Source organism: Ipomoea nil, unplaced genomic scaffold (assembly GCF_001879475.1).
Source record: "Ipomoea nil cultivar Tokyo-kokei standard unplaced genomic scaffold, Asagao_1.1 scaffold2782, whole genome shotgun sequence".
NCBI classification, from domain to species: domain Eukaryota; kingdom Viridiplantae; phylum Streptophyta; class Magnoliopsida; order Solanales; family Convolvulaceae; genus Ipomoea; species Ipomoea nil.
The window spans coordinates 79,614-90,684 of NW_017619210.1; the positions used below are offsets into that span (position 1 = coordinate 79,614).

The 11,071-nt window shown below is 40.9% G+C and overlaps 1 long non-coding RNA gene across 1 annotated transcript; it reads left to right on the top strand.

Moving 5' to 3' along the window:
* Window positions 1-574: 574 nt before the first annotated feature.
* On the top strand, window positions 575-9,953 carry LOC109157457. Its single transcript, XR_002050234.1, has 3 exons — window positions 575-633; window positions 9,439-9,754; window positions 9,942-9,953. It is a non-coding gene; the product is annotated as an uncharacterized LOC109157457 (long non-coding RNA).
* Window positions 9,954-11,071: the final 1,118 nt, after the last annotated feature.

The following is an 11,071-nucleotide window of genomic DNA, read 5'->3' on the forward strand; positions in this document are numbered from 1 at the left end:
CATATGAACAAAACTTATCATCCTTGAAGTGGTGAAAACAATTAAGAGCCCCTCACTACAATTTTTCTCTCTGTAATCACAGTTTCTTTCGTATAACTTAAAACATAAATGCTTCACATATAATAGTATAGTAAATGGAATTATAATATAGTAGAAATTGTGTTAAAACTCTAACACAATTTGTTAACCACTAACCGCCAATTATCAAACAAGGTCTTAGTTATCAAATAATAGTTCAAACTCAATAAATTTGAGCGAGATCATCTTAATAGTGGGTTAGGTAATATAATTGAATAAACTTGCTATAAAATATAAAATTTTGGTATTAAATTACCACATTTTATAAGTTTGAATAAAGTTGCAGTAGAAACTTTAGTTTTTTTTTTTTTTTTTTTTTTTTTTTTACCAATATGTCTTTCTGGAAATTAGAATATGTACTTAATTGTCTAAAACCATTGTTTTTTTATAGGATTGGGTTAGATATAAAGAAATCTCTTTTAAAAACTTGTTATTTTACCACATCTAAGTACTCTTTCCTCTTCCCTCATGCCAACCAACATTGCTCATCTCCTGCTGCCCAAGACTGCAATCCAGGCAGCACAGGAAAAAGGGAAGACATTTGCAGAAACTAAGGTATTATTCTTGAAAATCTTTCAAAAAAAATTCAATTTGTTGTTCAGGATAGTCCTTAAATATGTACATTCGATGATCTTATCAGAAGCTTTTAGTGTTCATGTTGCATTGATGATTGATCCTTCACTCCAAAGCATTGCCATAATTTTTTTATTTTTTTATTTTTTCGTATCTTAGCTTAGTGGCTTTGATTTCTAAATGTAATTCTTTTGGTTATAATCTGTCAGCTAGTATTCCTGGGGTCAATATTCTTGTTTCAATTGATCCTAAATTAGTATGGAGGATTGGAGGCATGTGTATTTAGTCAAATCCCTAAAGTATTTGTGAGCTAAAGTTACCCAGTGTTTTAGTCAAGATATGAGTTAATATCCAATTTAGTCCTCGACTATAGTAGTTTGTCTGGATTTAGTCATAAATGAATTTTTATGCTTAATTAGTTCATCGACTTTGATGGTTTTATCCAATTGAGTCCTTGGCTGTTAGAATCAATGACTAAATCGAGAAAAATGAGAGAGTTGCGGACTAAATTTGGTAAAACCACTATAGTCGAACACTAACTTGTGAAAACTACTATAGTTGAGGACTAAACTCGATATAATAGATGTGAAATTACCAAGCTATTTTAACAAAGGACTCAATTGAGTAAAACCATAAAAGTCGAGGACCTAATTAAATACAAAAAGTCATTTAGGACTAAATCGAGAAAAACCAATATAATCAAGGACTAAATTGGGTATTAACTTGTGAAAATATATACTAATGATCTATCTATGTAGGTGTTGGTTTTAGGGTTTTTGGGCCCAAGGAGGTCCAACACAACCGTAGTTGGTGGATTCACCGATAAATAAAAAAGATGAACTTAAAAGAAATTAGACACAATGATTTTGACGAGGAAACCGAAAGGTGAAAATCACGGGCCTTTTTGGACGGTGCCAAGACTAAATTCACTATTCTACAGGATCGTTTGTACAAGTTGTATGGCTATTTTGTATATAGAAGTATTGTGTAGGGAAAGAGCTATACTTTGTATATAGAGAGGGAGTCTTCCTCTTGATCTTCTTGTTGGGAGAATGGTAGAGTCTTCTCATGTGTGATGAATGGAGTCTTCTTGAGTGAGAGTGGAAGAATGCTACCTCCTAGTATGAGGAAGGGTGATGGAGTCTTCTTGTTTGGAAGAGTGGAGAGTGGTTGTGGGAGAGTGATATGCCTTCTCTTGTGGTAAAGAATAGTGTCCTCTCCTGTCATGATGAATGAGATGCCCCCACATGTGCTCTTCTTCTCCTTCTTATAGCAGCCAATCAAATAGTGTCCGTTGGGTAGGATTTAATAGGTTTTATGAGTAATAATGATGACGTAATTGGGTAGTAAGTAGGGGTTTATGTGGGGGTTATGGATAATAATAATAATTAAGTAATTAATTAGTGGTAATGAGTGGGGTAATAATTGGGATATTTTGACCGAGTTTGTGTAATCCAATTGGGGCTAGGCGGTCTGACTGGGCCCAAATATTAGGTATCCATCACCAGTCCCTCACTTTTCTATGTCTCGCGCTCAGCAGGGCATGGGAAAGTATATTGTCTCGCCTCAAGATTCACTTTATCCGCTGCCCCAATTTTAGCCAACTCTTTATTCAAGATTCCATACGACTCCCTCCTCATGACTTCTTTTCGTTTGCCATATGACCGCCTGCTTCTGTGGAGGTGACCCTTTGACTTCGAGGCCCTTCACCTGTCGAAGCGACTCTCGATTGTAATTTTTCTTTTTCTCTAATGAATTTCTAAGGGTTTGGACCCTGATTTGACTCCTTCGCTCGCCGAGTCCCTCAGTCGAGGTGACCCTTGGCTATGAATTTTCCTTTTTCTTTCTCTAAGAAACGTTCAAGGGTCGGAACCCTGGTTTCTTTTCTCTTCTTTTCTAAGAAACGTCTAAGGGTCGGAACCCTGGTTTCTTACTTCACTCGCGGAGTCCCTCAGTCGAGGCGACAATCGATGGTGACTTCTCTTTTTCTCTAAGAAACGTCTAAGGGTCGGAACCCTGGTTTCTTACTTCACTCGTCAAGTCCCTCAGTCGAGGCGACTATCGGCGGTGACTTCTCTTTTTCTCTAAGAAACGTTTAAGGGTTGGAACCCTTGCCGTTTCTTTTCTCTTTTTCTCTAAGAAACGTCTAAGGGTCGGAACCCTTGTTTCTTTTCTCTTTTCTCTAAGAAACGTCTAAGGGTCGGAACCCTGGTTTCTTACTTCACTCGCCGAGTCTCTCAGTCGAGGCAACTATCGGCGGTAGCTTCTTTTTTCTCTTCCGTTCGTGTAACACCCTAGTAGACAAGGGATTCCGTGAGCAATTAAATTTTGGAATTTATATGCATTTCCTTGCCATGCCCAGAATATATTCAGGTTTTCACATATAGTGTGGCACATGTGACTGGAAACCAAGCTTGCTATACGTAGAAATCCATTCACCTTCCATTTTCCATAAGAGATAATACTTTGAAACGGTGATTTTGAATTGCTGCATATTAATAGCACCATTTCCAAGGTAGTCTTCCGTAGGTCACCCATGATTTCCCATCCCGACTCCCGCACTCTTCTGCTTCTTCGTGCATTGACTTTTCATACTTGCCATTGAACTAAATTTTCGTGCCGAGTTGTGCCCACATATTGCATGCCACAGATGTACTCCTTCTATTATTATTGTCTTCACCGTCTTTGGAAAGATTGTGCATACTTTTTGTGTGTTTGTAATTTTTCACCTTCTTCATCTTTTATCCGTATAACTAGATAGGTCGACCTCCCAAGGTCTGGAAGCTCGGTGGTCGGCCCGAGAAATAAGTAGACGGACCCTGGGTTAGGACTCTCGGTGGTCGATCTCGAATCCAGGTGGGCTGACTGCCCAATGTCCAACACAGAGTGGTCGGTCCAACGAATGAGTAGGCGGACCTCCTCGATCAGACTCTTGGTGTCGGCCTTGAAGCTGAACGGGCGGACAGCCCAATGTCCGACGCAGAGTGGTCGGCCCAACGAATGAGTGGGTGGACCTCTTCGGTCAGACTCTTGGTGTCGGCCTCACAAGCCAATGAGCTGTTTTTTGTCTGTCTTATGTGCATTTTCTTTCACTGAATTTTGAATTTCTTCCGCGTCTGACTGAGTCCCTCAGTCTTGTAGTATATTAACAAAATTGTTCCAAGTTGATTATACCGCCATGGTAAATCTATCAAGATGTCAAAGCATACGACCCAACCAAATATTTGTGCAAGACACGCCCATTATGGGCTTCAACGACCCATCTATATAAACGATCCAAGCATTTTTCTACTGCCCAGTAGCTCATTTCCTCATTATCAAATCTTTCCAGCCAATTTATGCTCAAATTCCAGTAGCCCAACTCAGCCATTTTAATTTTGCAATCCTCTTCAAACGCAATTTTCAAATGCTAAATCTAAGCCGTGAGACCATATGACTACCAAGCTACGTGGATCATCCCTTACTCAGCCATTCCATTAGCCATTTTTTCTTGTTGGAATAGGAGCTACATGAATGGAGAATGGAGAGAAGCAGAGAGGAACGAGAAGATGAAAAATGGAAATGTGTATTATGCAAAAACCAGTACAGAACTTTACAATATAAGGAAGAAGATGAACAGTTATGGAAAGTAGAAGAAAAGACTATAAAAGCCCTATACTATTTATTTTCTATTTATTTTATCCTCCAACACCCCCCCCCCGTAAGCTGGAGCGTGTAGATCCTACATGCCCAGCTTAAACACAAAAGGTGGTGAGGTTCACAATCAGTAGCTGCAACTAGCTAGTAGAGACTTGATGTAATCCTTTTCTTTTCTTGATTATCCAGGCTTCTCATTGAGTCCACCAAGGATGGTAGACCTCCTTATACACCCATTCTTTTCAGACCATCAGATTTTGCCTCCTGCCACTCTCCACCATATTGTAGAAATCAAGCTGGAAATCAGAAATAAATTGGAGAATGGCAGAAACAGATGTCATTAGAGTAGGCTTTAGTACTGAAGCATCTCCCTGGGTTCCTTTCTTGATTTTATTGGATGTGTCTGCTAATGTCAATGCTGAACTATAGCCAATTGAGCACCATCAGCCATCATCACAATCTCAGCAGCCAATTCAAAAACATGAGTTATTGGATGTACCATGAATGATTCACACCAGTCATGGTACATTCCAAAAGGACCTCTCTTATATATTATAGGAATGGTATCGGGAGAAACAATTGCAACAATGTTCATAACCCACACTTTCAAATCTTTCAATGCAGCCTCAAATCCTCCATAGACAGCATTCATGTCCATGACATTCCGCACAGTAAACCAGTTAATTCCCATTCCATTCAAATATGACTTGGTCACAACTCGTGTCCAATGTTTATAATCTGTAGCAAAGTCTTCAGGAGCTGGCTTCCCATACACACCTGTCTCAGTACTCAGTAACCAATAAGGTGATTTCTCCAGCCTAGCAGGCCATGATTCTAGCCATTGAGAACCCCTCTCTGATTCAGAAGTTGGAACTTTGTGCATGCAAGCTTGCAAAGGCACATTCCAGGTTCTTTCTTGAGCAACAATTGTATTCACAAACTGATTGTCTGCAGCTTCCATTAATAGAATGGGCCTGCTATGTACAACCACTCTACTTAAATCGGCCTTACAAACACCTCGAAGAACCTCCACCAAATTTTCTGCTGGAAAATCTGGAAGAGCAACATCTAGGCAGCAAAGAGAGATCTGAGGGACACTCGGCACCATACTGAGCTCCTTCTTCACTTCCTCAAACGACTCAGAAACACCGGTCAACGGCTTGTTGTTCGAGCCCTTGGAAGCACAAACCAGGAGCGTATTTCCATTTCTGGCCTTGGCCGGAAGACATTTCAACGATGAAGCAGAGAAAAACAGGGGACTATGGGAATTCAATCGGAAATGGAAAATCTCACCACCTCCTATGACAACGAGAGACACAACCGCTGTGGCTGGATTGTAGTTCCTCTTTGTGAATAAGTTCCACTGCGGAACGAGAGATTTCGCCATAATTGGAGATCCAGCGATCGGAATAGACGGAGCTCCTCCCTTCCGCTGCGGAACGGTTGTGGAGATCGCCTGAACTGGAGATCGACTCAGAATCAACGGAGCTCCTCCCTTCCACTGCGGAAGAGCTAAGGAGATCGACGATGAACAGACTCAGATCTCCTTCCGCTGCGGATCAGCTACGGAAGTCTGCTCCGAAATCAGATTCCTCTCTGGAATCATTGCTGATGCCGATCGAATTGGTGATCGAGCATCGGCTTTGTTGTTTCTACTTTGTGTAGCATTAATCTTCTCCACTGCCTGGGATTGAAGAAGAGCACGGTTGATCGAGTTCCTCTGCGGAACCGACTTTGGAACAATGAACGGTGATTGTGTGACCGGAGTAGTAGCCTGCGTCTTCTGATTCACGCCGGCGGCGGTGTAGGATCGCCGCTCTGATACCATGTTGGAATAGGAGCTACATGAATGGAGAATGGAGAGAAGCAGAGAGGAACGAGAAGATGAAAAATGGAAATGTGTATTATGCAAAAACCAGTACAGAACTTTACAATATAAGGAAGAAGATGAACAGTTATGGAAAGTAGGAGAAAAGACTATAAAAGCCCTATACTATTTATTTTGTATTTATTTTATCCTCCAACATCTTTTCCTTCAACACATGCCACACACTGCTATTGGAGACCAATATTTCCATGTGTAGATTTACTTTGATATAGAAAAATGTGCTACCCCAAAATATTTATATGCTTTCCCCAGACATTGCCACATGTTTAAGTATAGTAAGTGTAAACTAAGGATTTTCACTATATGTGTTTTTTTAATGGTAAATTACCTCGGAGCTTGTCTCCTTTAGTTTCTTTCTAACTTCATCCACGTAACTGGGTATACGTGAGCTTTCTTTAACATGATTCGAAGGCCAACTCCAACTCCGACTCCGGAAGAGTCAGAAAGAGAGCGATGTCCGAGTCTGACTCCATAATCGACCGCACACTCTCTCTGTGGCAATCGACTCCTTGTAATTCTCGTGCATTTCTCCTCAACCTGCCATGTACGCTAGTGCTTGCGCTCCTCTTGCTTTCCCCCCCAGAGCTTATGTTGAAACTTTCTGAAAATTTTATCCTTAATTTCTAGATAAGAAGCTGCATTTTAATCCAATACCTGAAGAGTTTCATGGAAGGCATTGAGATGCTTATTCAAAACTCCGTTCAATTTCTTTCTCTTCGCTTTCCCCATCTCTCTCTCTCTCTCTCTCTCTCTCTCTCTCTCTCTCTCTCTCTCGCTCCTTGAGAATTCGATAAATGGAGTCCTGGCGTGCGGCGAGGTAGACAGGGCGAGTCCGAGTCCGAGCCCATCATTGGCTATTCTCTAATGCGCTTATCTGAGATCAGCAGTCTTACCAAGCAGTGGCATGATCGGCTGATCTTCACCAAGTTTCCATTCGCGCAGCATAACTCGCTCGATTTCGCGCAGTTTCTATCGTCCAATTATTTTAGCTTCTCCGATAATTGTCAGGGTGGCACAATACTTAACTCCAACACTTAGAATGCAAAGAGCATGCCGACTCCATGTCCACTATCGACTGCTCTCATGGGCGGTGCTTAGAACGCAAAGGGCTTGCCAACTCCACGTCCATTACCGACTGCTCTCACGGCGTGGAAGAGATCTAGCATCGCTCGACTGGCAGGTGGAGTCCCCGACGACTGTTTGGCGGTGTCGTACGTGGTCGGCGAGATGCGTTGTCGGCACTGTCCTTCGGTTCTAGACTTCAAGGAGTCTTCTATCCATGTTCAAGAAGCGAGTCGGTGGGCGGCTCCCAAGGCGGTCGACCATCGCGAAAATGGTGACGGCATTCGCCGGCTCCCTGAACTTGCATTTTGGCGGAAAAATTTACAGGCAGATCCATCTCGTCTTCAAACTAATCACAAATACTTTCTAGAACTCTTTCATTGCTGATCACGTCTCTCTCTTCTCTAGCTGGCCACGTACCAACTGCATACTTAGCAATAAGACACGGGCGAGTTGGTAAAAGGGAGTCGGCGTTCTGGCCGGGTAGTTTGGCGGACGCGATTTCCAAGTCGATCGGATCATTTGAAGGATGCGGTGAGAGCCCTTGGTCAAGTCAACCGATTCCAATGAGTCGAATTCCGGTTAATCATTGCTTCTTCCCTTGTTGGCTGGCGGCTGAAACGATTGAAAGAGGCGGTTGTTGAATTCAATTTTGCGCCAACACCCACCCTACCGACTGCATGCGCGGAGGAGGCCAGGGCCGAGTCATCAGGATTGCCTTCATTCGCCTCGCCTTCACCGCCCGAGTATGAATCGTCGGGTTCTCCCTCGTCACCTATTCCATTCTTAGCCGAGTATTCCATGACGAGCACTCGTTGTCGCCTTCCTAGCCGAGCGCTCCATGTCGACTGCCTCTTTGAACGTTTCCCAGGCTGTGTGAAGAACATGCAAGCCGGCCAGCTTAGAGCTATATATCGGTTGATCGAGTCCGCTGGTGCCTTGAGGTTCGACGATCGCATAGTTATGTGGGGAACCACTCGGTAAATATATTGGAGGGCGTAAACTATGTTCTCAAAAGTACTCTATTGCTGTTTTGATTTTTGACATTCTACATTTTGATTGCCACATGGAATTTCACGATTTTCCTAATACATCTGCTGCCAGGCACATAATGGTGCAATTTTCCTTATAAAAAGCTCCATGCTTGTTTGTTGTAGAGATTGCCACGTATAGTATATAGGTACTTTCCATATGCCATATGTGTAGAAACATAAAAATCATATAAAAAATTCCCTTTTCCTTTTTGATTGTCATACACAGTAACTTGTGAAAATATATACTAATGATCTATCTATGATGGTAGGTGTTTGTTATAGGGTTTTTGGGCCCAAGGAGGTCCAACACAACCGTAGTTGGTGGATTCACCGATAAATAAAAAAAGATGAACTTAAAAGAAATTAGACACAATGATTTTGACGTGGAAACAGAAAGGTGAAAATCACGGGCCTTTTTGGACGGTGCCAAGCCTAAATTCACTATTCTGTAGGATCGTTTGTACAAGTTGTATGGCTATTTTGCATATAGAAGTATTGTGTAGGGAAAGAGCTATACTTTGTATATATAGAGGGAGTCTTCCTCTTGATCTTCTTGTTGGGAGAATGGTAGAGTCTTCTCATGTGTGATGAATGGAGTCTTCTTGAGTGAGAGTGGAAGAATTCTACCTCCTAGTATGAGGAAGGGTGATGGAGTCTTCTTGTTTGGAAGAGTGGAGAGTGATTGTGGGAGAGTGATATGCCTTCTCTTGTGGTAAAGAATAGTGTTCTCTCCTGTCATGATGAATGAGATGCCCCCACATGTGCTCTTCTTCTCCTTCTTATAGTAGCCAATCAAATAGTGTCCGTTGGGTAGGATTTAATAGGTTTTATGAGTAACAATGATTGCTTAATTGGGTAGTAAGTAGGAGTTTATGTGTGGGTTATGGATAATAATAATAATTAGGTAATTAATTAGGGGTAATGAGTGGGGTAATAATTGAGATATTTTGACCGGGTTTGTGTAATCCAATTGGAGCTAGGCGGTCCGACTGGGCCCAAATATTGGGTATCCATTAGTAGGAAATTAAACCTGAACTTTAATGGGTGTTGTTGAATTCATTATTTGAGATTTTTATATACATTCAACACTTCTGTTATTTGTAGACCTGCCTGTATCCTGATTCCTGGGTTAGGATTTATTGATTGAAAGGTTGTATTCTTGAGCAGGTATTGATTATAATATTTATCAAGAATAGAGAATCGTATTAGTGTTTGCAACAAAATGGGATCCGAGGGCCCAACACCGGTAACCATTCATGTCACTGGCTCTAAAAAGTTTCAAGGTGTTCCTAAAAATCCTACTGAGAGATTTGTAACCAATTTGAGAAGTTATGTAGAAATGAGAGGATTGCCAGTTGGTGTCACATTGGGTAGCTGCGTTGTTCTTGAAACTGCCGGAGAAGGAGAACTTCTAACACTATGCAGCGTCATAGAATTGGGGACCAGTGCAACAAATAGTTCAAGTGGTAGACAAGTCGTATGGGTCAGTTTAGCAAAATCTAATTCATAATTTCTCTCCGTTGCTTCTCCCACATTATTTGGAAGTGATGGCATTCACATATCAAGTTGGTAAAATACATAGAATGTAAAGTGACTTCAGTCTTGAAATCATGAAATGCTTTAGTGACATACCTTCGAATAATTTTAGCGCTTTGTTTAGTTTGTTTCAGCCTCACCTGGGGAGGTAAATAGTGTTGAAAAATCATTCTATAAAGAAATGATTGTCCACAATAATTCTTGGTCAAGAATTGTTAAGGCGGTTATTAATAAACTCCCATATTTTTCTCTCATGATTGTGGCTATCCTCTATTTTAATATTTGTGGTTTCCTAATAATTAGTTTAGTTGTGGATAATATCTAGAGGTTAGTTGGGGCCATCTAGTATATAAACCCCATTACATTTCAATGAAGACACATTAGAAAACCTTCTTCCTCTCATTTGTCTGCTTCCCTAAGTCTAAGCAATAGTCAGGTTCGACTACGTTTAAGCTAGTGCGAGCTTAGCGTGGTTATTCTGTGTTGCATGTCGAAAGCATATCGGTTTATCTCGACTGCACCATCACCAGGCAAATAACGCTTTTAAGGCAATGTTATATAACACGACAAAGACTCATTTATAGTCATACACCCGTATTTGTCGTTGTTTCCTAAAAGTTTGACAGCCCCTGTGTTGACTTTGCTTATATATTCCAACAGTTAAAAGCATTATTATACAGCAACAGTCAACTTTTCAGCTTTATGGCTCCTTCTGTCACAAATGAATGACAAATTGTTTGCCATCTATGTCAAACAAGACTCGACAAAAGTTATTTGGGAAACGCTATCAGAAAAGTACGGTGCCAATGATGCTAAAAATCAAAGTGTCAGAAATGACAATAACAAAAGGAGTGGAAAAGTTAAGAAACTCAAAGGAGACTGTTTCGTGTGTGGTAAGCAATGACACCGAGCATACCAGTGCTATCATCGCAAGGGCAAAACTTGTAGAAGTCAACCTGACAGAGCAAGATGAGTATTGCATTTCTTTAAATAAGTAGTTATTTTGAGTAACTCTTATTTTCTCTAGTTTCTAAGAGCTAGCATAAAATGTGATATTCTTAGTACTGGATACTAGTTGAGTTGTCTAAATTTTGAATGCCTATTAGTACTTATTATTTTAGTGTGTTGAATGCTAATGCCATTGATGCATATTATAGACAAAATTAATAGTGGCGTACACAAAGATAAGTGAATTGTTATTATACACATGTATGAGCGTTATGATTTTGTTGTGATGGAAGTGTTTATTTAACACTACTGCTAA